The sequence below is a fragment of the Triticum aestivum genome, chromosome 4A (assembly GCF_018294505.1).
Source record: "Triticum aestivum cultivar Chinese Spring chromosome 4A, IWGSC CS RefSeq v2.1, whole genome shotgun sequence".
NCBI lineage: Eukaryota > Viridiplantae > Streptophyta > Magnoliopsida > Poales > Poaceae > Triticum > Triticum aestivum.
Window position 1 is genome coordinate 754,173,933 of NC_057803.1, and position 16,297 is coordinate 754,190,229.

The following is a 16,297-nucleotide window of genomic DNA, read 5'->3' on the forward strand; positions in this document are numbered from 1 at the left end:
ACACGCCGGAGAAGAGCCGACTACCGCAACCATTGCCGCATCGCCGACATCGTTCCCACCATCACCGTTGACATATAAGTCTAGTCGCCACAGTGATTCTCTCGGGGCCGCCGCCCCGACATCCACCGCTCTGTCGCACCCAGCGCAATCAACCGGCACCGCCTTCCAGGGCCTCCGCCCCGACATACCACCGCTTCCCTCGAGCAGCAACGCCGCACACAACCGAGCTGCCCGCAACCCACGCTGCTCAGGGAAACCGCTCGCAGACCACGAATGTCGCACCACATCCGGAGCCGCCTCCCCGACGTGAAGTCAGACCGCCCCCTCTGGGGCGCCTCGACCGAGCCGACACCCCTACCGCCCAAGCGGGACAAGGATGCCACCCAACCAATGTCGAGATAGATCCCCACCTCATAGAGCTGCCACTCACATTGTTCCCGAGATCGCCATCTTGGCGCACAATCAGAAACCACCCGGAGCCGCCACCCCAACGTCCACTGTCCCCGACGACAAGGAGATCCGTGCAAACTGCAGTATGCCGACTCTCCAAGGTGATGCCTCAAAGAAGGAAACAACGTAGCCGCCGTCATCGCCCGCTTCGACCATCCAAAGCTAGAGATTTATCCCGGAGAGTCGTGTAATGGAGCTCCACGGCAACGCCTTCAAGAAAGGGAACGACGCCATGGCGCCGCCGTTGCCGGCACCGACCCAAAGTTAGGGCTGGACTTTCGCCCATAGCTCCACCACATCTTCGAATCCGAGCAATTCATGATCCACTGCTCGGTGCGGAGATTCCTTGAAGCAACGACGAAGTTGCGACACATGGCAGTCGTCGTGGATATGAGAGAATTGCGGCGGCAAGTCCAATTTATATGACACCTGACCACGTCTAGCAATAATGCAGAAAGGGCCAATGTAGCCTTGTCCTTGATTCCGAAGCAGTGAGTGCCCTTCATAGGAGTGACATGCAGATAAGCTTGATCACCAGGTTGATAAGTCAAACCCCATCGTTTGCGATCCTAATTGCTCTTCTGGCGGTCTTGAGCCGCCTTGAGATTTTCTCGGACAATACGGACTTGCTCTTCAGCGTGTTGGATAATATTCGATAGCATGTACTGTTTGAATACGATTACCTCATTAAACATGACGGTGAGCATACTAATTATGCAGCACGGGACAGGTGAGAGAAAGTGAGGGGGAAAAGGAGGCAAATGTTTTTATACAACCTGTAAAGCACGTTGAAACTCTGCAGGTGCAAGAAAATACGACGTACTATCTGTAACACAGTTACAAATTTGGTAAAAAAAATGAAGTTCTTTGACACACGGTTACAAATGCAGCATACAAGCGTACTGCCTCCTTAGAAATACGGTTACAAATGCAGTGCACAAACAATCGGCCACCTTAGAAATGCAGTTTCAAATTTTCTCCTAACCAAAAGACACCTCCTTAAGGATTAATTTTGTCAAACATCTTGCACCTTACCAGATCGACTCAGTATGTGTAGTTGCCCAGCTACCTCCATCATTGTTGGTCTTTGTTCTACATCAAGGCTAAGGCATTCCATGGCCATACCTGCTAGACTATCACGAAGCTCTAAATCTTCTGCTATTGCAATTTCCTTGTCAAAAAGTTCGGTCGCTTTCTTCTGTTCCTTATGGGCTTCAAGGAAACTCTTTACCAAGCTATTATTCTCAGAGTGTATGGCCCTCCTGCCACTGATAAGCTCCAGGATCACAACTCCAAAACTGTAGACATCACTTTTTTCGGTTAGTAGGCCTTCTTGTAGATATACCGGATCCATATAGTTTATGTCGCCGATGATTGATGCAGTGTGTTCCTTGTCTCTCGCAAGCAATCTGGATATGCCGAAGTCTGAAATCTTGGCTATAAAGTTATCATCCAAGAGTATATTTGCTGGTTTGACATCACCGTGTAGAATTCTAGTGTTTGCTTGTGAGTGCATATAAGCTAGACCATCCGCTGACTGTGCAGCGATACTTAAACGTGCATCCAAGTTGAGAGCCGCCTTGTTATTCTTGTTGTGAAGAATGTCATGGAGGCTACCTTGGGAGATAAACTCGTAGACCAGTATGGGGGCTTCAACTTCAAGGCAACAACCAATGAGCCTAACAATGTTCTTGTGGATGACTTGAGATTGGATGATGACTTCATTTGCAAATTGTTCATTCTCTCGCACGCTACCATTGATCGGCTTCTTTATTGCAACTTCTTTATTGTCAAGAAGGCCCTTGTAAACTTCACCAAATCCACCTTTTCCAATTATGTTGTTATTCTTTAAAATTGGCTTGAGCTCCCCCTTTTAGAAAATTTTAATTCCTTTTGCTTTCTCTAATACTGGGCCGCCGTTCTTTTTGTAGAATTCTTTTGTCTTCTTTTTCTCTTTGCGAAGAATAACAGTAAACCACAGAATCACCATGAGAAGAATGCCACCTATTGCACCTAGATGGACAAGAAACAAACTTAGTTTATATAACTAAATTCACAATTACAAATCTAGCAGAAAGTTTTAGCATAAGAATTAAATAGTTTCTTTTGTTCATCAACTTGGAATCTAGAACAAATTATCACTAGAACTATCAGAAGAAGAAGAAGAAGAATCTAAATCAAGACAGCCAAGGGGTTGAAACTCTGGAGAAATTAAGTCTGCAAAACATAAGGAAATCATGTACGACACTTAAATTACAGTCAGGTCTTTTATAGAAATTAAGATGCACAACCGACCGACTGAAAATACTTTGAATCAAGTATACTAGGAAACATGCCCGTTCATTGCAACGGAGCCCCTCGCTGTACATCTTTGTGCTGCTGCTTGTTTTGCCAATCACCTTTCCACAGCACGTCGGTACAGTCAAACTGCTTGAGCGTGTGACACAGAGCTGTCAATGGAGAGCTCGTGGCGAAGGCGGGATTCGAGCACGTGATCCAATGCAGGCCTCCACCGTGCAACGCTTGTGTCGGATGGCGTCGGAGGGAGATGCAAGTACATGCGTGTGCAGATGGTGCTGCCGCTCCACCTCATCGAAGCCGGTGCGCACCGCCTCCCCTCGTCACAGGTGCCGCCTCCTCCCTCTGCCACCTTGGAACCGCTTCCGATCCGCAGAACCATGGCATGAAATTCCCATGCGAGTGTGATTCTTGCGTTGAGCGAGATCGACGTGATGGCGGCGTCGGCCTCCTCAGAGCTAATGGCGTGAAGGAAGGGCCGCAGTGAGGATGGGGCGCGGTGGAAGCCAGGTCCATCGTAATTCTAACGGAACAACGGCTCGGGAGGACTATATATGTATATATGGAGATGTTGTGTGCAGCGGAAAGAAGAACCAATCAAGGCAGGAGACGATATTGGATGCCGATTCAATCCGGGAAGATTTCCTTTCTGGTCTGTTCAATTGGGCTTGTACCGTGAAGGACGAAAAAGATGCAGATGGATGACGTATGAAGAAAAGGAGCGACGGACGATAAATCCTTTTAAATCTCAGTTGTCAATCTTTATGGTTAGCACAAAATTAACGAATATAAAAGGGTGATGGAAGGAGAAGAAAGAAGTCTTCCTCCCTTTATTATTAGGTATAGATATGCGGCAAGAGACGTACAATCAATGCCTATGTCATACATGTGTTTCTATGTTGATGATTTAGATGGAAGCAAGTTCCTGGTTGAAAACAGAATTGAAGGTGAATGATCGATTTAATTAGGTGAGACCAAATAAATATTGCTTTGTAGTTTGGATTGCAGACCAACCGTTTGCGTGGTGCCTACAACCAAAGGGTGTTGATTCTACTGGAACAGATCTCACCTCATGTGCTGTGTACTCATTTTTCTTGCACCCTGAGCGCCTTTCATTTTTTTGAAAAAACAACAACAAAAATACTCACAGTGCTTTCATTGCAGTGGTAGCTTAGTACGTACCCACAGTCGCCTTTGCTGTTGCTCTAGTGAATACATCTGTGCAGGTTCCCCCTTTGCCGTCGTCTTTCATTCCGAATTTGCACGGACAGTCATAGCCTCCGGGCCTGTTTTTGCAGATCCCGCCATTTGAGCATGGATTCTGGAGGAGCTTGCACTCATCAATGTCTGCAGAATCAACACAACACTTGGGGGAGTTAACGAATTAATTGGTAAGGACAATTTCTTGTATGTATGTATGTATGTATGTATGTATGCATGTATGTACTCATATGTATGTATGTGTGTATGTACCTTGGCATCCGTGAGCGATGTAAGGGTTGCCAGTGTAATTGTCCCAGCACTTGCAGACATAGCCTGGAGTATATGCTGTTGCGTTGGCACAAGAGCTGTTGCCGCTGACGCAGGCGTAGTGCGGAGGCGGCGGCTGTCCTTCCGCCGGACAGGAAGTGTTCCCGGCGGCGAAATCAAGCGCCAAGGCGACGCCCCGGGGGAACCTTTTGAGTAGCGTCTTGTCGCCGTACATGTCGGGCGTAGAGAAGTTGTACCATGCATGACTTGTCCACCAGCATGGCGTAGGAGCACGGATTGGTTTCCCACCTCAAGTTGTCGTCCACGGGGTTGACTGAGACATTGAAAACCCTGCCGGAGCCCTGGTCGGCCGGGAGGGTCTGCTCGCAGCAGCTCCACCCCGTGCACGACCCGTTGCTCGCGAGCGGTGTGCGGAGGTAATCTTGTGCACGGCAAGTGAAAGGGCTTAGGAAGGTAAACAGAGAGCATCTCATTTGAGCCTCGGTTTTCAAGCCGACGCCTATGAGAACATTACGCGTCAACGACACGGCGAACGGCGTGTAGGAGAAATCGATGTGCTGATCCCTGAACAAGGACTCGTTGTGATTTGTGTTGCAGCGGTACGCGATCGGGGCGTACACTCGTGCCTCGCCCGTGGCGACTGATATGCTCACCAGCTCCAACGACGACGACCACGAAGAATCACTGTAGATCTGGGAGCCGTTGAATCTTGTGCTGCCAGCAAGGAAGGCGCGAGGGGGTTCCGAATGGAAGGAGTTGTTGCACAAGACCTGGAAGCCCTCGCGGAAGCAGCCGACGCCGACGCCGATGCCGAAGGGGAAGGGGATGTCCATGTCGCCGCACTTGTGGAGGCAACCCCCTTGAGCTTGGGCCGCGGCGGCAAGGATGAGTAGTAGGACTGGCGGCAGCAGCAGCAGCAGCTGGTGCTGGTGGGAATGGAATTGCGTGGTGGTCATGGTGCTCTACTTACTACCTTTACGTATCAGGGGTCAGGGGTATGAAATGGAACTAGCTAGAGATGAAGATGAACGAATGCCAAAGGAATCAACAACTTCCTTGTATGCATTGGTCGGGGTCGGGGCCGGGGGTATCGAACTAGCTAGGGATAGGGATGAAGATGAATGAATGTCAAGGGAGTTATATCATACACGCCGGGCCAGGCCACGTGCTCCTCATCAGAAAGAGAATAATGAAAAGCCGGGCCACCCACGAGACTTTAAGGCTGGTCATAGTGTGGAGTAACTTAGACTACTAACATGCATATCTTACTAGTCTATGTTACTACCTCTATAGTGCATACATTGTTTTATTTATTGCCATGGGTGACACATAGTAGCATCACATTTATTATGTTACGGTATCTACCTATGTTACTATAACCATCTCTTTCTTCTTTAATTGTCTGTCACATAAGCATGTTTACGAATTCCAAGTACATGATACTACTTATGTTACCCCACCATGGCCAGCCTAATTAAACCTCTCACTTAATAATTACCGTCCGTCATCCCAAAACTATGCTAGCTAGTATTGGCCAACACAAATCAGAGTTAGAAAATTAATATGTTGGGGACAAAACTAACTCTCTATCCTTGACCTTGAACATGCATGGTAATACTACCTCCGTTTCAGTTTACAAGTCCTGCGCGTATACCTAGGTTATCAATTTTATCACCCTAATATAAATTATATAACACAAAAATTATATCTTTTGAAAGTAGAAACTCCAAAGTTTATGTTGGTATATTTTTTGTAATATATGACTTGTATTAGGTTGGTCAAATTGACGACTTAGGGGTACGCACACGCCCTGTAAACTGAGAGAGAGGTAGTACCTGCACAAGCGCAACTAGTAGTTTTGGCATGCATGTTTACTTAAATTTATATTGCACTAGATGATGATTGTAAAAATCTTGTTATTGGATAAATCAAAATGACCGATTTGTTGAATAAACACTCACACGTTGGCACCCTAGGTACGTGAAAACTAAGTTGAATTCATTGAGGCGATTAGAATTCAGAGCCACTACGTCTGTTGAGGACATTTTCACTGTTTTGACCCATTATTAAAACTTTAGCACAATTTGACCCTAGTTTGAAACTTTTTTCGGATCTGACTCATTTCGAGACGCCAACAGTTATGGCGTTTTGGTTAGATGGAGGACGCCATAGTCTGTGGCGTTTAGCTCTGGCCCACGGTCCTATGCATGTATCCACACACACACCTCGGTTCCGAGCGGCTGCTAGTATTCATACATACATGCATGCGTAATATATACGCGCGCCTAGCTCTTTTCTGGTCCTAGCTTGGCCTAGCACAGTACTTGCGTGCGAGGCCGGCCGGAATCGATCCATCAACCTAAGCCTCGTTTAGTCTCATCCCGCTGGTGCGCTTCACCATAAGATGTGAAAAAGTGCATATGGTTCAGTCAGGCTCCCCAAAGGTCTGGTCACAAAATTCTGACCAACCACATCCTTTATATCAGCCGTCCGGACTGACCGACACATTCATATCTAGTCTAAATCTGGATGGACATAAGAAGATCCGGAAGGGTCGGATCTGACACACTCTGGCCCATCCAATCTAATTGTACGCATGTTAGGGCATCTCTAATGTCGACATGTAAGCTCCTCGCAATTGTCTGAATCGCGCGGTCTGGACCACGGTACGCCGACCTGTATCGGTCCGCAGGGCGGTCCAGTCGTGATTTCTCTCGCAAATCAAAGACAAATGTGAGGAAGGTTTGCGGGAGTTTGGATCGATCCCAAGCCCGCTTATGACCGCCCTGGCCCACCAAAAACTCCTTCCCCCTCACGCGCGTTTTCAGTCAGCGCCGCTTCAGGGAGTCATCGCCCGTATTCATGCCCGGCCAGAGCGGGAACGACCCCTCACTGGCACCGGCAATTAAGCGGCACGCCACCCTCCTCTTCCTCCGTGACACCCTCCTCCTCCGCTCCACCCTCACCGGTGCATTGCACCATGACCATCGGCGAGACCCGTGCCCATTATATGGACATGGTGTGCGAGGAGACGGAGGACTAGTTCTAGGAGGCGCAGGCCGACGCCAGCTACAACCACAACCTACTCCAGGAGCATCTGTAGGCGGAGGAGCAAGTCATCGCCGGCAGGGCGGTCGCACCGGACGTGGACCTGGCGGAGCAGGAGCGCTGGTCGAGTCCTACCGCTCCGCCCGCGAGATCCGCTTCACCCGCTGGTGGTACCGGCAGCGGGTGGCAGAGGTGTAGGCCGCCGGCAAGCAGTGCAGCAACGAGGCGGCAAGGCGTTGTTCAGCGACACCGGCGATGAGGAGGCCGCGCCCCGGCGCCACGACCGCGAAGAAGCCGACATGTCTGCGGTTGTTGCCGGCAGCGAGGAAGAGTAGTGCATGGTAGGTCGCCGCCACTCGTGTCCCAGGAAGGCCATCGTTCCTTCCCTCCCGTCGACGCCAAGCTTGGTGGGCTGAGCATCTTCGGCCGATTAGTCACTTGGTGGCGACGTGGAGGCGGGCAGCTTCAGTTCCCGGGCCCCGGAGGTGGCGATCATTTAGATTAGGTATTAATTATACTCCAGAGCCCGTCTAGCACTGCTTTGAAGTATTTGTAATGAAATCTGTCATGTTTACATCAAATTCGATGTGTTTATATGAAATCCGGACGTGGACCTGGCGAAGCAGGAGGTGCTTTAATGCGGATGAGGATGAATATATATGAGATTGGATGGGCCAGAGTGTGTCGGATCCGACCCTTTCGGATCTTCTTATGTCCATCCAGATTTAGACTAGATATGAACGTGTCGGTTAGTCCGGACGGCCAATATAAAGGATGTGGTTCGTCAGAATTTTGTGACCAGACCTTTGAGGAGCCTGGCTAGACCATATGCACTTTTTCACATCTTATGGTGAAGCGCACCAGCGGGATGAGATTAAACGAGGCTTAGGTTGATGGATCGATTCCGGCCGGCCTCGCACGCAAGTACTGTGCTAGGCTAAGCTAGGACCAGAAAAGAGCTAGGTAGGGCAACGATTGCTTTGTTTCCGACGGGCGCGCGTATGTATATATTACGCATGCACGCGCGTGCATGTATGTATGAAGACCAGCAGCCGCTCCGAACGCATAGGACCGCAGGCCAGGGCTAAACGCCACAGACGATGGCGTCCTCCATCTAACCAAAACGCCATGCTTGCTGGCGTCTCGGAATAGGTCAGATCCGAAAAAAATTTAAACTAGGACTAAAGTTTTGATAATGGGTCAAAACAGTAAAAAAGTCCTCTGTTGATCTCTTGTTAAACAAAACCACTGCGCCGCCTATAGAATAGAATAGAATAGAATAGAATAGATTGGCGAGAGAGAGTGAGCCGTAAAAGCACAAGCTAGACTCTTGGACAGGCTGCATGTGACATATATATACCAGCCGTACTAGCTAGTGCAGCTATTCTGGAGAGGAGTAGACCCAAAGATCTATCTTATGTGTAGTGTAGTGTAGTGTAGCAGCCTAGTCTAGTAAAGTTTACGTAGGGACGGCCGGGCGTGCTATTTTCCACGTCGTCGGTCGTCGGTGGGAAGCAAAACAAGTTAGATTTATATTTATCCAAAATGAACATCTTGTTCTCCCCCTTCCTTCCTTGAAGGAAGAGCAGCAGTACGTGCACAGCAAAGGCAACCACGACTGTGTATCCTGTCTCATCGACGACACAGCCAGCAAACTAAAGGCACGCGCGACGTGCTAGCAGGCCGGGGTCCATGCATAGATTCGGGAGCCATGATGCTTTGCCTGATTCATTCATTTCTGCCAACTTTTTTTTTCCTAGCTACTCCCTCCGTTCCAAAATAGATGACCCAACTTTGTACTAAGGTTAGTATAAAGTTGAATCATCTATTTTTGAACGGAGGGAGTACTAGTCACTTTCCTTTTTTGCGGGCTAGTCACTTACTTTCTTGTGACGAGAGCCACTTTCTCTTGATTTCGGGTGAGTCGCTTTCGTTAATTAAAAGTGGCCACGTTGATCCGGATCGGCAAGACCACGACAAGCATATACAGTACTAGTATATGCTGTAGTGTCGTTGTTTTCCGTGGGTTGTTGCTCCGCGGTATTTTTGGTGACGAGATCCTCACCGCTCTTGATCACCTGTCGAAGTATCCAACATGTTCTAAGGCTATGGGTTGGTACGTTAACCGGTGTGGTGTATGTTTTGCATGGCCTATCGAGCCATCCCTTCAGAACGGTTCCACGCCCTGTAATGGGTTTCAATTTTTTTTGTTATTGGATTGGGCGACCTACGAGGGTACACCCTTTTTGTCCGGACGAGGGGTTTAGTGGAAACCGGTGGCTCCCAAGAGGCTGCCTGAGTTTTCCAGGCGCTTCCATCGCGCAGTACTTCTGTACTATGGTTGCCAAGTCAGCGAAGTGTGACAAGTGACGGTGGTTTATGGCGTTAAGGATTCCCTCGTCCGTGCAAGTTTTACAAAATAATGAGATTGCGTCTTCATCACGGCAGTCCTTGGCCTTGTTCTTGACAAGGAGGAACCTGGCCCAATAGTGATGGACCGTCCCTTGGGACTGCTGTCTGATGTGGGTAAGATCGCTTGTATCTAGGTGGGTGGGTGGATATAAGTCCGAACCCTGGCCCAATCTGGGATCTGGAGTTAGAGGAGTTTCCGAGCTTAACAGTTCGGGCTCCGGGATGTCGACCAATTTTTCCGGCCCACGGTCCGACTCTAGGCTTGGAGTACGGGGCATGTCTTCCAGCGGGCGGGTATCCGACTCGGTGAGTCCGGAAATCCGGACATAGTTCGTCCTTAATATAGGGGAAGAGTTGTCGTATTGCTCCTCTACTACCGCTATCTGATGGGTGATCGGCGGAGATTCAATCTCTCTTTGATCGGGTTTAAGCCCAATCCGATCATAGTACGTAGCGACTCCCAAGGCGGCGATGCGATCCAGGAGTTCGTTTAAAGACGATAACTTCGTCGGGTCCATCAGTTTGGAGTATTCTGAGCCGACGTGGAGGCGATTTCCGATGACCCGAGAAGTCATCGTCGGTCCGACGGCCGAAGAGCGGTCATGGTGAAGCCGCCCAGCCGGAGGGTTTGGCCGGAGGCCAGGGCTCCTCCGGAGGTGATGTTGTCCTTGATAACAAGGCGAGCCATGAATCCTATCTTCGACGCCATAGTGGAACTCTCAATGAAAGCACCAATGTCGGTGTCAAAATCGGCGGGTCTCAGGTAGGGGGTCCCGAACTGTGTGTCTAAGGCTAATGGTAACAGGAGGCGGGGACACAATGTTTACCCAGGTTCGGGCCCTCTGTACAGAGGTAATACCCTACTTCCTGCTTGATTAATCTTGATGAATATGAGTATTACAAGAGTTGATCTACCACGAGATCGTAATGGCTAAACCCTAGAAGTTATCCTATGATTATGATTGTTGTTGTCCTACGGACAAACTTTCCGGTTTATATAGACACTGGAGGGGGCTAGGGTTACAGAAGGTCGGTTACAGAAAAAGGAATCTACATATACGAATCGCCAAGCTTGCCTTCCACGAAAAAGAGAGTCCTATCCGGACACGGGATGAAGTCTTCTATCTTGTATCTTCATAGCCCAACAGTCGGGCCCATGTATATATTCCGACTGTCTAGGACTCCCTCAACCAGTGTTGTGCACTATAGCCTTATCAGTGGCGTGCGCTCCGAGCACACGCCACTGATAACTGGCCACTTGTAAGTAGGAGCGCATGTCAGTGGTAACACTTACCAGTGGCATTCCCCGTGCACACATGCCATTGGTAACAGAAATACCCCCCGCCGTCTACCACTTCATCGTCGAGTCCCCGTGCAGCCCAACCGAGCGAAGGCGAAGACCGTGCCAGAGAGCCGCCCTGTGTCAAAATCCGGAGCGTCCTGACGCAACAAGAGACCTCGCGCCGAGCGCCACTAGGCCCGACCGCCTTGCCACCCCCGCTGGCACAGCGGCTAGTACCGCCGCGAGACTAGGGCCGTCACTCTCGAACTGGTCCGCCACCCGTGCTGCTATGAGCCAAGGCAGCCCCGCCGCCGCCGTCTGTTGTGCGGGCTTAGCTTGGCGGTGTCATTCGGCAGCGGCAAGGACGGGCGGGAGTGGCGGCGGCGGGATTAGGGTTCCTCCGGAGCCGCCTAGGAGGCGACGCGGGGGTCGGGCATCCGCTTTTTAAATTTGAGGCGGCAAAAGATTGATCTACGAAACCGGAATCATGTTACCCGCTAAGGTTTTTCTTTCTAGTACAACCATTCCATTTCAGAGAAGATGCTACTATCTAATGCTAGTGCTACGAATAATACAACACCAGTGCGCAACTCTTGCTGGATACGACACGGCAAAGGCATCCACGGCACAGCAAAGAAATCAATGACTCTGGCTGGGCACGCGCGACATGGTGGCAGGCCCGGGGCCTACGACCAAACTGGTGGCCTATGTAGCGCTGGGCCATGTAAGACTCACGAGTCATGGTGCTTTTGCCTGATTGATTGATTTCTGCCAATTTTTTTTACAATTACTAGCAAAAGAGCCCGTGCGTTGCAACGGGACAGAAAAAATACACGTTCTTAACCCAATGACCACGACTCGAGACCCTGATAGATAGACGTTCTTTATTTAAAATGGCATCATATTTGTGTTCCCGATGGTGGTCTCACTGCTCACACAACGAAAATGCATTTGAATGTGGTCAGTCCTAAGGCGTCTCTCTCTCACACACACACGCATGCGCTCGCACGCACACAATCGCTCAGAATAAGATGAGAAAAGTGCTGTTTTTTCCCGCGAGGTTTTTCAGAGTTGTGTATGCGTGGTTATCACTGTTTTTTCCCACTCAATCTGGTTTTAATGTGTGTTTATTTGCAATTTGGATCGCCGCCGGTGCGAAAGAAAAACGGACCGTGCACTATAGATTAAGTTTGCACCCAAATTAATTGTTTAGAAATATTTAACAGCTAAAAGTAATAGCATATTTAGATTCTACACATTTTTCTAATCAAATTTCATATATAATATGTTAAAATCGGAGTTACTGTTTAAAAGATATGGATAATTTTGTTTTAGATAAACTGCGGATTGATTAACCGAAAGGTTAGGGGGTTTTCTGTTAAAATACAAAAAAACGATTCGTATGACTTAAATATGTACGGCGGGTTGATTACCTGAAATCCTAGGGGGTTTTCTAAAAAAGTTAAAAAACGGTTCGTTATGACTGCGGGTTGATTTCAACAAACTGTAGGGACTTTTTTGCAAATAGGGGTGACGGACGACGGAAACCCACCGCGCTTTATTATTAGGTAGAGAGGTAGAGATTCGGATGCCCGCCACTGCTATTTTATTTTATTTCGCATTTTTTTGGTTATGTTAGGGTTTTAGGGTTAGATTTACGGTCCAGTTTTTTTCCTATGTTGTTGCATGTAAAATTTTGGAACTTTTTAGCTTTAATTTTATTTTTTAGGGAACTAAATGAATTTCTAAGTATTTAATAGAGGAAACTAGTTTATAATTTTAAAAAAAAGTGTAAATAAAGTCTAAAAATTATGAAACTTGGCATGGTGTCATGGTATGACCTCTAGAGGCTGCGGTAAAATTTTAACAGTGTTATGAAAAAGTTGTGATGTAGTACTTCCCTTAGAAACTGAAGCATCTTGGCAGAAAATCCAAGTTTCAAAAGAAAAGTGTGAGGTTAGAAGTGTTCAGTTGGATGTGAGCCGAAACATCGTGTGAAGATTCCATTCGAGTGAACTGGCGCTGTCTAGACATCTGAATCTAAAAGTGTGAGATTCCATTCATGCACTCTAGACATGTCAATCCTGTGAACTGGCGCTGTCTAATCAAGAGTGATGCTGTCTTTGTATGATTGATTGACTGAGATTATATGCATTGCATGCATCATCTAAAAGGAAAGGATAGAAATGTACTTTATTCAACAGATTTGATATAGATACAACACTATATTTTGATCGAACAAAAACTAAGAACAACTTCCCACGCTGCCCGGAGGTTCAGGCCATCTTCAGGGCTTCGACCACCTGGATCGTCGGCAATGGCGAGTCGTGCATGTTTTGGGAGGACCACTGGCTTGATGGGCAAAGCCTATTGAGATCACGCCCCTGTCTACTGCAAGCACTAGTAGAAAACATGCTTTTGGTTGAGGCCAGGAAAAGGGCATTAGTCCCGGTTCACTCACGCACCGAGACCAAAGGGGGCATCAGTCCCAGTTCGCGAGGCCAGGGCTCCAGCCAGGCCTCGGGGGCCATTGTTCCCGGTTCGTCTCATACTTTTGGTCCCGGTTCCAGACACGAACCGTGAACAATGGGTCTCGCTCCTGGCCCACTACCTTTGGTCCTGGTTCGTGTCTGGAACCGGGACCAAAGGTTGTCCTTTAGTCCCGGTTCTAGCCATAAACCGGGACTACAGAGTAGCCTATATATACCCCCGCCCTGCCCGCTCAGTGCTCTGTTTTTTGCTCGGCCGTGTGGGAGAGGTGTGTTGCTCTACCTCTCACCTCCTATGCACATGAGGTGTTCGATGATATGCCCGGGCCACACTAGCTTTCTCCTCTCGAAGATCCTTGTCGAAGCTCTATTTTCGTAAAGATTTGTCTAGATTTACCGGCCCGTCCTGTCCTGTCCCCGTCCTCACCGCCGTCGATCGCCCACGCCGATCTCGTCGCTGGCACCACCATGGTGAGCCTCTTGTTCTTACCTTCTTTGTAAAAGAAAAATAATTCTTAGTTGTATGATTTAGATAGAACTTCTATAATTTTCTTAATTTTATTATTGTTTATTATTATATAGTGCGATGGTTTTGGTATCCGCCCGCGTCGGCCCTCGTCCTATCTATGATTCGGATGTGGTATATTATCTTTTATAACTATTTGTTTCATTTAGTGTTTATAATAATTATGCCGACCAACGTGACATAGATGTTTTTATCTAGGAGGTATGTGAACCAGAAATTCCAGCCGACATAGATATTCTTGTCGAGAAGTTAAATTTAGTTGAAATAGAAACTGAGTATGTGAAAGAAAAATTGAAAAGAATTGAAGAAGAGAAGATGAAACTGGAGTTGTATGTTGCCGATGTCGTCGATGATCACAAGATCCAAATGGATGCAATGCGCTTGAAGATTAGAAAGATTAGAAAATATGCCATTGATAATGAGCTTGGTATCATTATGCTGTTGGATCAATTGTTACCTTAGTTGCGATAATTTTGATGTATGTTTTAATTAGATGCTCTAGCTAGAGAGCTATATGTTGTTCTATGAGAACTATGTATGAACTTTATGTATTTATTTTTTCAGTAAAAACATTTGATCACTACAATACTTTGGTTTTAATGTGATGATGAACTTGTATTAATTTGGTCATCACTTCTCAATTCATGATGTTCCATAATGATTTTTGATTTATTTAATTATATAATGCACGCAGATGAACCGACAATGGATGTACGGTGACCGATGCACCTCCGACTACATTGACAACATGCAAAATTTTCTCGAAGTGGCTGAGGCAACCAAGCAGAATGGTTTTATGTGTTGTCCATGTACTCGCTATGGGAATACGAAGTCTCACTCTTCGTCGAAAACCCTTCACGTCCACCTGCTTGAGAAGGGTTTTATGCCACACTATAATGTTTGGACCAAGCACAGAGAAAGAGGAGTTATGATGGAAGACAACAAAGAAGAAGAGTATGATGACAACTATCAGCCCGCTGAATATGGTGATACTGCAACGGGGGAAGCTGAAGATCAAGACGAACTAGACGATGTGCCCGATGATGATCTTCCCCGGGTCATTATTGATGCAAAGAGAGAATGCGAGACTGAAAAGGAGAAGTTGAAGTTCGATCACATGTTAGAGGATCACAAAAAACCGCTGTACACAAATTGCGAAAATGGAAACACAAAGCTCGGTACCACACTGGAAATGCTGGAATGGAAGGCAGAGAATGGTGTATCTGACAAGGGATTTGAGCAGCTACTGAAAATAATGAAGAAGAAGCTTCCAAAGGATAACGAATTGCCTGACAGTATGTACGGAGCTAAGAAGGTTCTCTGCCCTCTAGGATTAGAGGTGCAGAAGATACATGCATGCCCTAATGACTTCATCCTCTACCGCGGTGAGTACGAGGAATTGAACTCATGCCCGGTATGTGGTGCATTGCGGTATAAGATCAGACAAGATGACCCTGGTGATGTTGAGGGCAAGCACCCCAGTAAGAAGGTTCCTACCAAGGTGATGTGGTATGCTCCTATAATACCACGACTGAAATGTCTGTTTAGAAACAAAGAGCGTGTCAAGTTGATGAGATGGTACAAAGAAGACCGTAAGAAAGACTGGAAGTTGAGAGCACCTGCTGACGGGTCGCAGTGGAGAAAAATCAAGAGAAGGTTGCGGGACTTTGCAAGTGATGCAAGGAATGTATGGTTTGATATAAGTGTAGATGGCACTAATCCTTTTGAGGAGCAGAACAACAATCATATCACCTGGCCCGTCACTCTATGTATCTATAACCTTCCTCCTTGGTTGTGCATGAAGCGGAAGTTCATTATGATGACAGTGCTCATCCAAGGCCCTAAGCAACCCGGCAACAACATTGATGTGTACATAAGGCCATTAGTTGAAGAACTTTTACACACTGTTTTGGGGTCCAGGAGTGATTTCCACGATTGATGAACCCCAAGATGCGCTCATGTGCCGGTCATCAACACTCGCAGTTTTGGCCGATTCTGGCCCGTTTCGTGGACTATTACTCATTGTTTTGGGGTCCCGGAGTGAGTCCCGTGATTGCCGAACCCCAAGGTGCACTTACGTGTGGGTCATCAACACTCACAGTTTTGGCCGATTCTGGACCGTTTCATGGACAATTACTCACTGTTTTGTGGTCCCGAGTGATTTCCATGATTGACGAACCCCAAGGTGCGCTTACGTGTCGGTCATCAACTCTTGTAGTTTTGCCCGATTCTGGCCCGTTTCGTGGACTATTACTCACTGTTTTGGGGTCCAGGAGTGATTTCCACGATTGACGAACCCCA

General features: G+C 47.7%; 1 pseudogene; it reads right to left on the bottom strand.

Moving 5' to 3' along the window:
- Positions 1-1,253: 1,253 nt before the first annotated feature.
- Positions 1,254-5,361, bottom strand: LOC123088675 (wall-associated receptor kinase 3-like; annotated as a pseudogene).
- Between the last annotated feature and the right edge of the window lie 10,936 nt (positions 5,362-16,297).